Consider the following 13,968-nt stretch of genomic DNA (forward strand, 5'->3'; position numbering starts at 1 on the left):
TATTTTTTTCTTTTTTAATCTTTCACCATTTCCTATAGGTTTCCAAAAATGGACTGTGCCTAGACTCCTAGCACTTGGGAGTCCTGTGACTCAGGTATTTGGGTTCTTCAGCAAGAAGATCTTACCACCAAGTAATGAGGGTAACCAAGAGTACCACCAATAGCCTATATTATTTTTGAGTGTCTATGGGGACCCTATTGACTTAACAATTAGAAAACCAGGCAACCAATAAGTGTGTCTGGGCTTTTTGTTTAAAAAAGCCTATTGTATCTAGAAGAGGTAGTACCCCTATTATGGGTTAACTCCATTTAAACTCTTTTCATATATATGTGTGTTTATGTATATATGTTAGGGAGCTTCTACAGCATGTGAGTTTCCATGTGGCATTTTCAAAGGCCTTTAGTATTAGTTATTCCTCTTCATAGGTAGCCCTCAATCCTGATGTCCCACCTTCCCATCCCATCTAACCCTGCTCTCTTTACTGAGGAATCTAAACTGTTAATACTCAAGCTTTTATTGTAATATGTGTGTTAATTGCTGTCATATTGATTCACGATATCTCTCTGACCTCTTTTGATTGACTGTCCTGGTGTTGTTCATTTATTCTCTATGACATCTTGGCTGTGTTTATCCAGCAGACTGCAGCACTCCTTCCAGTATTCCTTGTGAAGCTGGCTTAGTGGCCATAAGTTCCTTTGTTCTGTTTTTATCACAGGAGTTTAAAATTTATCCTTCAGATTTTATAGATAGTTTTTCTGGGTATAATAGTCTAGCCTGATACCTGTGATCTTTCTAACTAGTCTTCTTGCTCTGCTATTTTGTTTTTCATGTGGCCCATTCTATTAATATAGTTTTGGGCTGCTGTTTTATTTGGCTTACTGAGTTTTTAATTTTTGGCATCATTTCAGGCTCTTCTTCAATGCTTCTCTTTATTAAATTCTATTTTCACATCTTGTATTGACTTCCTTAATTCAGTCATATCTTTTTCTTTTCTTTGAGTTGTTTGAACACAGTCATTATCATTCTTTTGAATTCTTTGTTGGAAAGTTCTTTGAGAGCCTTTTCAATGTAGTTTGTTACTATGGAATTAGTGATTTTTAGGTGAGATATGGTGTCTTTGATTATCACATTAACTATGATGTTATTCCTAGATTTTCACATCCTTCTAGTTAGTTTGTTTAGTGGGAGTGTGGGCCTGAACCTAGTAATTTGGGAACTACTTACCTCTCAGTGCTAGGGGAACTTTGGAGGTGTGGGCAGGGGGTTCATAGATGGAGATCCCTTCCTAGTAGGCAAGGGATATATCTAGATCCCTGGGAGCCAGATAGACCAGGAAGGGTGGACTAAGTGGTCAGGGCCTGGTGAGCCCTTTCATACTGCCAGTGGAGACTGGGCTGACTGAGATGTATGAGCCAAGCACCATTCTGTTTTTATAGAATGGGGTGTTGCTCAAGTTTATGATGCAAATGAAAGCCAATCAAATCGTTAAGTGAACTTTATTTTTTTGTGTTTTGATAGCTGCGTTTCTTTCTTAATCCTATGAATTTGCCTCAAATAAAAAAATAATCACCTTTGCAAAGTACTATCTTTCATTATAATAATTTAAAAGTAATTTCAGGCTGGGCAGTGTTGTTGTACTCCTTTAATACCAGCACTCAGGAGGCAGAGGCAGGCGGATCTTTAAGTTCAAGGCTAGCCTGATCTACAGAGTGAGTTCCAGGATAGCAAGGCTACACAGAGAAACTCTTGTCTCAAAAAAAAAATGTAGTAATTTCAGTATACATTTATTCTTGTATAAATGTTTACTATATTTTTGTAGACTTTGAAACTGTATGTTACTATATTGTGTATAGCTGTTTCGCTCAACTTCAAGGTTCTGGGGTGTTTTGATAGAACATGGGTCAAATTTATTCTCACTATAGAGAATGTCACACTCAGTCATTGGTTAATGAGCACTAATTTATTTGTAAGACTTTGCACCCACAAGCAATACCGCTAAGAATATTCTTATGTAGGTCTCCTGGGGCTTGTGAGCAAGTGTTTACAGAGGACTAGACAGTGTAAGTCCAAAATTTAAAAGCTGAATACATCCGTATTGCTCACTTTCTTTATTATAGGCCAGTACAAAATCTCCCTTGTAGACAGTGTGTAAATGTAATTATTCCACATTATCACTTTGAGGGTGTCTGACTTCAAAATGCTTGCAATCTAATGGATATAAAATTATACCTTGCTGATGTTTTAATCTACACTTTGCTTCTAGCTTTGGGGATAAACCCATTCGTATAACTTTGCGGGTTATCCGAATTTTCTCTTGCTTCTTATATTCTTTGCTCTCCTATTACAAAAAAATATTAGCCCTTTCTTTCCCATTAGTTTTTGAGAATGTTCTATGTTTCCTGAATACAAATTATCTACTGAGCATGTGCCATCCCCCAATTTGCAACTTGATTATGGTTGTGTTTGCAGAAGCTTTTAATTATTCTGTAGTAAAAATAGCAATACAGATTTAGGATTGTATCCTGCTTAAGAAATTCTTCCCCTCTTCAACCTCCTACAGACACTCTCCTCTGCTTCATTATTTGACCCATTACTGATTTTTATTTTTAGGATGAGGTAAAGAGCTCATTTAATCTTATATCAAATTCAGGAACCATTTATTGACTAGCTCCTCTTTAATCTTATATCAAATTCAGGAACCATTTATTGACTAGCTCCTCTTTTCCCCTTGTCTTCAGCTTAGTGTGGTGGTGCCGAACTGTGTGATGTGTAATGATGGGGATCTTTCTCTGTCTTCTTCACCCACATATCCCATGCACTGGAGACAATGACTAGACACAGAAACTATCAGCACTTACTAGTGAATGAATGAAAGTGTGGAGGGTGTCTCTGTTGTAGAGCATAAGCCAACATGGGCATTTAAAGGTGCACACCTTTAAATGTGGTCTTTCTTTATGCTCACCTGCAGTCAGGTCCCCCAAGGGCCACAGATATCCTAGACTACTTGATCTGAGAGAAATAGCCACAGAAATGCCATCTCTTCTAGTGAAAAGAAAAAAAAAACTGTTCCATTTAATCAGTTGTGATCACAGAATTTATTAAACAGGCTTTTGCAGTAACATCCGGTCCTAGGAAAGAGAGAATGACAGATGAAATTCAATTGTTCAAGTGTGTGTGTGTGTGTGTGTGAATGCTGGCAAGCACACATGTGTTCACAGTACATGTAGAGATCAGAAGAGAACCTTGGGTACCCATTTTCAAGTACCTTTTACCTATTGTCTGATGTAGACTCTCTAATTTGCCTAGAATTTTGTCACATTGTCCGAGATATCTGATCCACAAGGCTCCAGGGAACTATCTTTCTCCACTTCTCATCTGGCCATATATGGGGTTATAGGTAGGCTCTACTACACCTAGAGTGCATACATACTCCATAATATGCACACACACATATACATACATACATACATACATACATACATACATACACACACATGCATGCATGTATACACACACACACATACACAGCTTTTGAAATTAAAATATAATTATATCATTTTCCCTCTTTCTGTTCCTCCCTCCAAACCCTCTCTCAAAATCATGGCCTGTTTTTCTTTACGTGTGTGTGTGTGTATGTGTGTGTGTGTGTGTTTGTGTGATTTTCTAAACATATTCATACATTCTTCTCAGTTCATACAATTATGCATATATATACATATACATACACACACACACACATACACATATATATATAATTTCAAGGCTGACCACTTGGTACTGGAGAGCCAGCAGAGGGACTCCTCTCTGAGGAAGACTGTTTTTCTACACTCAGCATCCATGAGCTACCTGCAGTTCTTTGTGCAGGGTTAGGGCCTTGTGAGAGTTCCCCCTTTCATGTTAGCCCATCTCTTAGGTTTTGTCCTTGTTCAGGACTTGTTTAGGCATCCACCTTTTGAAGAAGGGTGGAGCTTCCCTGACATGACTTGGAGATTGAGTTCTCAGGAGATCAGATCTTCCAGCAGACTTCCTGTTTGCTTTGCTCTCGCATCTTTCTGCCCCCTCTTCTGTAATGTTCCCTGAGCCTTAGGTACAGGGCGTGTGCCTTAGACAGAGCAGCTGAGGCTTGGCACCACATGATCTCTTGTTCTTTGCGTTTTGATCTGTTGTGGTTTACTGTAATGTTGCAAAGTGAGGCTTCTTTAATGAGGAGTGAGAGCTGTACTTACCTGTGTGTATAAGGATAAATATATAAAATGGAGTTAGAATTATTCTGGCTTAATAAAGCCACAGGTGTAGGTTTTCCTCTGAGATTCATGATCCCACTAGCCATGGGTTGTTGTCTAGGTTTCCAGTACCAGGTAAGCGTTTCCTCTTGTTTAGTGGGCCTTAAGTCCAATTAGAGAGATGTTGGTTACTGTAAGGGTATGCATGTCACTTTTGTACACAGAACTACCAGACCATGCTGGTCATTGTCATAGTTCACAGCTGTCACAGCAGGGTAGGACTGTTGCTTATTTTTCTCCCTTGGAAGCTCACATGGCACCTTTTAGCACCATGAAAGCTACTCCTCAGGTCAGACCCAACCTTAATCTTCCAGGTCCTGTGTCCTTTCTTCTAGGAGACAACCAAGAGTAACAGCCATCACCTACAATGTTTTAGGAATTGACTGTACTGTCCTGATCATCGACTCAAAAGGGGTTTCTAGTATTTGGGGATTTGATTTGATAGGCTATGTCTCTTGAGTAGAGCATTGTCAGCTCAGGTGGAAAATTTTCATTTAAAATATATATGTATACATATTAATTTATATGTATTGTATGTAATTTTAGGAGAATATACAAATCTATGATTCCTTAAGATTTTTCAGACATCTTTACTATTATTTTACCCTCCCCCTCTTTCCTTCTGCACTGACCTCCCATTTTCTCCTTAATTAAAGCCTCTTTTTTGTTTTTCCCATTTCTCCCTTCAAATCGTTATGCCACCCACCTCGATCTCTTTGTTCTTTTCTGGCTTCTATGGGTGATCCAGCTCACTTAGTCTTATCTGAAGAGTTGGAGTTAGGAACCACAGATAAGAGAGAGCCATATAGTATTCCATAGTGTATACACACTTTTATTATTCATTTATTAGTTGAAGGAGGCTTAAGTTGTTTCCATTTCCTAGCTATCATGAACAGCTCAGTAATAAACACGACTGACCAACTGTCTGTGGGTCAGGATATTGAGTCCTTTGGGCATGTGTGAAGGAGTGGTGTAGCTGGGTCTTATGAGAGATTTATTTTTAGCTTTTCGAAGGTTCTCCATACTGATTTCCAGCAGGGCTGGACCATTTTATCAGCAGTGAGTAAGTGGTCCCTTTCCCTGATGTCTTCCCTAGCATTTGCTGTCTGTTTGATCTTTGCTATTCTGAATGGGGTAAGATGAAATCTCAAAATTATTTTGAATTGCATTTATCTAATTTCTAGAAATAATTATTTATTTGAGATACTTCTTAGCCATTTTGATTTCCTCCACTCAGAACTCTCTGTTCTCTCTGCTTAGAGCCATAGCCCATTTTTTAATGTGTCTTTTGATTTTTTTTATTGGCTCTTTGTTTTTTAACTTCTTTATATAGTCTTGATATAAATGCTCTGTCAGATGTTTGGCTGACAAAGATTCTCTGCCACTCTGTGGGCTTCCTCTTTACGGGGTTAATTGTTTCTTTAGCTGTACATAAACTTTTTAGTTTTATAAATTGTCAATTGTTGGTCTTGCTTCTTGGATGAATGGAGTCCTAGTCAACAAGTCTTTTCCTGCCCTTACATCGTGTAGGACACTTCTATGTGTAGCTCTAGTAGCTTCGGTGCTTCAGGTCTCATATTTAGGTCCTTGATTTACTTAGATTTAGTTTTTGTGTAAGGTAATAGGAGTCTGAGTTCATTCTTCGTATGGACACCTATGTTTCCTAGTGCCATTTGTTGAACATGCTTTCTTTTCTCCAGTGTATGTTTTCAAATATTTCATGGCTGAAATGATACAAACTCATGATTCATATCTTCATGTCTTCAGTTTTGTTCCATTGGTCTACATGTCTGGTTTTATGCCAGTATCATATTATTTTCATTACTATAGGTCTGTAACATATCTTGAGGTTTGGAATGGTAATCCACCATTGTACTTTTTGCTCAGGATTGTCTTGGCTATTTGAAGTCGATTGTGGTCCTATATGGTTATTCCCCCCCCCCCAATTTCTGTGAAGAATAATGGGACTTTGATTGGAATTGTATTTAATCTGTAAATGACTTTTGGTGGCATGGCCATTTTCATATTAGTTCCACCAACTCGTGAGTGCACAACGCCTTTGCGTTTTCTAGTGTCTTTATCCCTTTAGTTAGAGGTTTGATGTTTTCATTGTAGAAGCTTTTCATCTTCTTGGTTATGTTTATTTCTGGATATTTTGTTTTCTTTGAGGGTGCTGGGGATGGGAATGTGTCCATGCTGTCTCTCTTCGTCACTGGTTTGTTTCCCTTTAACTGTATGAAGTGCCCCCCTCTTTCGTTGTATGAAGCTATTGATTTCTGTAAGTTGATTCTGTCTCCTGCTACTTTGTTGCAATTATTGTTCATTTCTAGAGCTTTTATTTCCTGTCGGTATATTTTGTGGCTCTTTTATATATCATATCATGTCATATCCAAATAGGGATAGCTGGGTTTCTCCTCCTATTTGTATCCCTTTAATTTCATGCTTTTGTCTTATTGCTCCAGTTACCTGCACTGCAGGCAAACTTGAAAAGGAATAGTCATAATTGACACTCATGTCTTCTTCCTGACTTTGTTGGGATCTCTTCAAAGTTTTCTTCACTTGGAATGCTATTGCCTGTGAGTTTTTCATTGTATTATGTTGAGCTGTGTTCCCTCTAGTACCATCTCTTTCATAGGGTAGTTCTTGACTTTCCTCATGCTGTGACCCTTTAACACAGTGTCCCAAGTTGTAGCAACCCCTCCTGGAAATAAAAGTATTTTTGTTGCTACTTCATAACTCTAGTTATGCTACTGTTAGGAATCATAATGTGATTATCTAATATGCAGGATATCTGATATGTGACCCCCCCCACACACACACAGGGGTCATAACCCATAGGTTGAGAACCATTCTAGGACATTTATTATACAGGCATAGACCAAGCTTTTACATAGGTTGTGGGGATCTGACTCAGGTCATCGTGCTTGTAATACAAGGGCTTTCCCAGCGGAGCCATCTTCTAAGCCCTCTTTGCTGTCTAGATGGAGCATGGCTACAGGAATTACTGTGGAAGGAGGTGACTAGCATGTGGCTTGGGAGGAGCTGCAGAGTCATGTTCCGAGGCAGTGGCCACATTTCGTTGTGGAACTTGCCAGAAATATTGCTCTCCATGACTTTATTCAGTTCTAAGGTAAAAGAGCTTGAGTTACTATTTTATTGATAATGACTTGATAAGGACTTCTGTGGTTGGGGTAAAACTGTTCTAGAAAGATTTGTTCATTTCTTTTTTCATTGCTGTGACTCACAAACTAAGGGAGGCAGGGCGTGTTTTGGCTCAGAGTTGGAGTGCATAGTCAGTCCATCACAGCAAGGAAAGCATAGCAGGGGGAATGCTTTTGGCTGTGATAACAGGAGTCTCAGTCTATTTTCTCATGCTTAGGTAGAACAGGAAGCAGAGAGAATGGGGTTATGAATCTGAGGACTCATATCCTGTTCCCACGACCCCACTTTCTTCCAGTTGGGCTCTGCCTCCTAAGGGTGTGACAACCTTCCAAAATAGTGTTACTTGCTGAGGACAAAGTGTTCTGACACATTTGCCTGACGGGGGTTACATCTCACTTCCAAACCATAGTAGAAACAAGCAGCAGTGTGTTCGTTTTGCATATCATGTGTCAATGAGGAGAACCTAAAAGGAGCATGTTAGCATGTCCGTTAGAAATTCTGTCCATTGGGATCACTGCCATGATGCCACAGAAATTGTCTCTCAGGATAAGCTGGAGTCCATCAAGCAGTGTCACAGTGCAAATGGCATTTCCAGCTGTCTGATGAAGCCCCCCTGCTTCCTCTAGGCACACACACGTTCACTTATGCACGTTGTAGCATAAAATGAGGAACCTGCTAATACAGATCAATGCTTGCTGTAGTCACACCAGATAATGTCCCTGTTATTTGGACCATTAGTGGAAAGAGAACACAGGGCTCTCCTACCCTGTTCCAAGGCAAAATGGCTATGTCAACATTCACAGGATTTGGGTCAATAGTTAGAGATGTAGCTGTCCATCTAAGGAAGTGACATCATTTGATGCCTTCTCCAGTTTTCCATGGCAGGAATTGTCATTTACTCCCTGGGAGGAAAGGGGTGAGTTCCTCTGCTGAGTTCTTCTTAATTCTTCACTCCATTCTAACTTCCCATGGGGGATGAATCATATTTTCTTCATCTCCACCCCAAAGCCCTTCCCATCTCCTAAAGCCCTCCTATCTAAGCACGGTGAGTTTCATAAAGCTGTATGTTTTTCTCATTTCAATTATCTGAGAGATCTTCGATAGGTGGGGTTTAGATTCCATCGGACTTGACAAGTGTGGACCTAGGATGGTGCCCAGAGCCCAGGGAGAAGAGTGTGTGAAGGAGAACGAGGCAGAAGCATGGCATGATCTACTGATTGCTAGTGGCGCAGAATCAGCCTCCCTGTCATCCAGACGAGCAGCCCGTGATCAATCAGTTCCCTCTCCATTCCGTTTGTACATGATCTCTTTCATTCTTGTTTGTTTCCGTGTCTCCAAAATTCCAAATGTTTACAGAAACCGGTGGACTAGGCATAAATGTCACTTTTAAAGAATGACAATTTATTTAAGGCTCCTTTCTAAGCCCTAGTCTGGTCTGAGTCATCGGCTGAGAGTGTCAGGACAATTTATAACATTAAGCAAGTGCTAAGGCCCAATTGATAACTCAGCCTGGTGAAGGCTGTAAGTTTACCAACGCATCGGAACTGGTACACTGAGGTAGGTTCAATATCAGAGCTAGGCACTGAGAACTGGGTTATCAGAATGCAGTGGGGGCTGGGCGGGGGCAGTTTGAGAACCCGACTCAGCAACATTATACTGAACCTTTACTGTGAGGAGTGACGTTGCCTCCAAGTGACGATTTTTTTTTTTTTTTTTTGAAAAGATGAGCAGGTAGTTAGTAGAAAAACAAAAAATAAAAAGAAAAAAAAAAAAAAAAAAAAAAAAGGGAACGGTAAATAGGATGACATTTAATTTTACCCCCCCCCCCCCATGCTGATGTGATATTTTCTTTGATGGATTATATTTCTGGGAGGAAGGAGGTTTTGAAATAAGTAGCACATTCTTTCAATTTGAAAAATATGAAATGTGTTAAAAGCTCCTGGGGACCCGACTGAGCGATCCGTTCTGGGAGCTTTGTCTGTCTATAAGATGCACATTTGCTTCTCTGCAAGAGTGGATTGGTCCTTGGAGCCTACAGGAGGCAAATGTTGACAGCGGCGCTTAAATCAGTGTGGCGTTCTTTACTGTAGGCGTTTTTTGTTGTTGTTTTGTTTTTGTTTTTGTTTTTTTTGCCTTGTAGAGACATCGTAGCCATGGCTATTATACACCCCTCCTCCCCACCCCCTATTGTAGATTACATTTTCCAGGTGAATGGACCTGCAAGCACTCAGAAAATACAACATCCCTGTGAGAAATTATATAGCCAGTCTAGAGACCGAGTCCCAAACAATTACCAAATACAGCAGCCTTCAGAGGCCCGCCACACTCCTGCTCACTCAGCCAGCTCCTGTCACAACTCCGGTCACCTGAACAATTTGCTAGGCAGGAAACACTAGCTTTACTGGCAAGCTGTGGGAGCCCGGTCCCTACCCACTGAGTCAGATGGGCTTCAGGTGCTGGGCCCGACCAAGTCTTTTTTTCTTTTCTTTTTTTGCCATTGTGGCAATAGTTCATCTAACATAGGCCGTCTCACTTTGAAGGAAGGTTGTGAACACATATCATATGGTCTTTCTACCTCCTCCTAATTTATAGAGTCAAGAGCCTTAGAAAAGTCAGGCTCCCTGTGTGCTCTGAGATAAGTGCTGACTCTTTTTTTTTTTTTTTTTTTTTTGAGGGCAAGCAGCTTCTTGGTTTTTGCTTACCTTGCTACTCCATCACTTTTAATGCTCTGGTCACTCTTTCAAATGCCCCGGGGAAGTAAACTGACAGTAGGCATGGAGAGAGGACGGAATTTATAGAAATGTTTGCTGGGCTGTATTACTTATGAACACGTTGGGGGGTATTATCTTCCCAAGAGATGGACAGTTTCGATATTTTAAAACTGTCATCTTGGTATTTTGTTCTAAGCAATAAGCTTGTATTAGAATTCTGTAATAAATGAAAATTGTAAAACTCTAAAATGATAGGTCAATAAGTAGTAAAGTCATAGGACTTTAGCTCAGTTGTTTAAAAAATTTATATTTGTTTAACATTAATTCCTTTTTAAAATATTTATTTTATTTTCAATTATCTGTCAGTGTGTGGTTTCGTATACTGGAGTATGAGCACCCTCAGAGACTAGCTCCTTGGAGCTGGAGTTACAGGTTGCTGTGGTTTGCCCACAATGGGTCACTGAAAGAGCAATATGGGCTCTTTACTATTAAGTCTTCTCTCTAGTCCCCGATACCGTTTTTTTTTTTAAACACCCCGGACACATTACCCAAATAGTTATGTTGTTTGAGAAGATAAATGGTATACTGGCTAGTTTTGTGTCAACTTGACACAGGCTGGAGTTATCACAAAGAAAGGAGCTTCAGTTGGGTAAATGCTTCCACAAGATCCAGCTGTAAGGCATTTTCTCAATTAGTGATCAAGGGGAGAGGGCCCTTGTGGGTGGGACCATCTGTGGGCTGGTAGTCCTGGGTTCTATAAGAGAGCAGGCTGAGCAAGCCAGTGGAGGCAAGCCAGTAAAGAGCATCCTTCCATGGCCTCTGCATCAGCTCCTGCTTCCTGACCTGCTTGAATTCCAGTCCTGCATCCTTTGGTGATCAACAGTAATGTGGAAACTGTAAGATGAATAAACCCTTTCCTCCCCAACTTGCTTCTTGGTCATGATGTTTGTGCAGGAATAGAAACCCTGACTAAGGTACCCTTTGGTAATTCAGCCTAGTTTGAGCATTTGGTAATTTGGATGAGGTTTTAATACTGGTGTAGCTTCCTAAGCTGGGCAGACACTGTGAGTATCCCTGCTATAAGGAACTATGCCATGCTGTGGGTAGGTACGACTAGACAAAAGGAAAAGAATAGAATAAAGGAGCCCAGAGTCAATCTACGTATATCACTGGATCTACACCTTACCCTCACAGACATCTCATTTGCCCTCACATACTGTGAGCAAGGTACTTGTTTATCATCTTAAACACGGAGAATAATGCTTAAAAACAAAAAAGTAAATATCTGGCTGAGGAACGGTGAAAAGATGAAAAGCAAACAGCCCTGTCTTCGTTAGGGTTCAGTTGCTATGAAGAGACACCATGACCATGACAACTCTCATAAAGAAAAACATTTAATTGGGGCTGGCTGACAGTTTCAGAGGTTTAGTCCATTATCACCATGGCAGGAAACATGGCAGCATGCAGGCAGACACAGTGCTGGTGTTGGAGGAGCTGAGAGTTCTACATCTTGATCTGAAGGCAGCTAGGAGACTGTCTTCCACAGGCAACGAGGAGACTGTTCCACAGGCAGCCAGGAGAGACCCCGATTCTACAATGGGCAGAGCTAAACCTCAAAGCATGCCCCTACAGTGACATACTCTCTCCAACAAGGCCACACCTCCTAATTGTGCAACTCCCTGTGGGCCTAGCATTCAAAGACACATCTATGAGGGACAAACCTATTCAAACCATCACAAGCCCCAAACTGCTTTTTCATGCCAAAACCTCATCTTTTGCCAACCGGAACTTTCTGAACAGCTCCCTAAGGTGAGATAGTCCTACTGTGCAGAATGCTCACTGCCTTGCCTTCAGAATTCATTTCTGGTCACATGACAGATACCGCTCCATCCTCTTCAGGATTTAAGTTTGAGAGTTCAGTGGGGACAAAAAAAGAGTGATACAGTTTTAGAGATGTCTCCTAGGCTAACATTACTTAAGAATTTATGTTTTGAATTAATTTTTTTTTCTCCCAGCGAGTCTAAAGCTTCAGTGTCTCCACTGTTGCTTTGAATTTTTCTAGGTTAACAAAATACTTGAAGCGACTCTCAGTGTATCCTCAGGTGTTACAAATAATTTGAACTTCCCCCATGAGGCTGAATGTGTCACAAGTACGATCATTTTGGCCTTTTAATTTGGTCATGAAAAGCATGAGCCAGGACAGCCTGCCGACTACCTGGTCCTGGTTTAGGGTGTGATTCCTCTGTCCCATATGGTTATCTGCAACTCCTATTAAAATGGCTCAGCTATCCTGTGAGCTGACCTTGGGTGGGAGGGTGTCCCAGGTAGAACTGGGCTGTGGTTATTAAATGGCATGTTGAATGCCATCTGGCCTCTACAGTGCTTAGCCCCTGAGCTGCCAGCAACCTTCAGAAAGGAGACAGACAGTGCACAAGGGCATGTCAGTGGAGTAGCAGGGAGTGACTTCCAAAGGGCACCGGGTAAGTCTTAGACGCTCAAGGGTATTTTTGTTCTCTCTTACAGGAAAGACTATGAAGTGTGTTTACTCCAATGTAGAGAGCTGTGCCTATTTTTTTCTTCTTCTGAGCTATCTGTGTGGAGCTAGCTCACCATGCTGGCAGCTGCAACACATTCATTTTTAATGCAAGCCTTAAATAAGGATGATTAGTTTTGGCTGGAAGTTAAAAAGAGCTTTTAAAATTTATAACTTTCAGATGTTAACTTTTTATTTATTGATTGTGTGGTACCCAGAAGTGAGTCCAGGGCCTTGCCTGCTACAATCCTGGCTCTCAACACTACGTAATAATAATAATAATAATAAACAATAATAATAACAACTTACTTTGTTTTTATAAATATATTGTTCTTCCCCATTCTCTCTAAACTTTAGAATCTGAAGAGTCTTGTGGACTGTAAATAAGAACATCAGACTCTAAATGTGAAGGAAGCACGCAGACAATGAGATGTAAACAATTTGATTTTAACACTTTGTCTCATCCCAGGAAGGCTTAGGCCTATATTGGATGTCTCCATAGTCAGAGTCTTAAACTCATGCTTAGACTTGCTTTCTTCACTTTAGGCTGTGAACAGCTAACTCTAAACCAACCCTCAAGGAAGGTGTCCGGGTGTAAATGAATAATGCAACATAGCAAAGGATACAGGACTCTTTAATGAGAAGCCCGAAGACAAACTTCCATAAACTGTCTTGGTTTTTTGTTTTGAGGAGGTGTTGGGAGAGTCTCTCAGTGATTTTGTCCTTTATGTATCTTTATGGCTGAGCTTAGCCCCACATCTGTAACAAGTCTCTTTGGAATTTAGTCTCCCAAATTTATCTTGTGTCCAAGGTTACCAGTTAGAAAAGGAAGATTGGACTGTTGTATACAAATACCTAAGCTTTTGCTGCTGATTATTATTTTGTCTTTAATCAATATTTTCTAGAATTTTCTAGATAATAGGAAACGATGCCATAGTTGTTGAATATGTCATATTTACTTCTTTTACAGTCTGGTATCAAGTTAGTATCCCGTGATACTGTTCCTAGAACCAAGTCAGTGGAAGCTTAATTTAGGTTTCTCTTTGTAAATTTTCTCAAGTGTCTACTTACATTTGTATTTAATTATAACATGTTTCTTGAAAGTTGATTTAAATTTGTTCACTGCCTTAACACAAGTTCTGTTTTAGAGTAAGTAAAATGCTATGTGGAAATACAGTGTGAAGTTAGCCCACAGAAGGGCCCATTAATGTTTTTATAGGTTTAGTTCAGCTAAGTGCTATAGCAATATCTTTTATGGGCACAGAGATATGAAGATAAG

The sequence above is a fragment of the Mus caroli genome, chromosome 18 (assembly GCF_900094665.2).
Source record: "Mus caroli chromosome 18, CAROLI_EIJ_v1.1, whole genome shotgun sequence".
In the NCBI taxonomy this organism is placed as follows: Eukaryota; Metazoa; Chordata; class Mammalia; order Rodentia; family Muridae; genus Mus; species Mus caroli.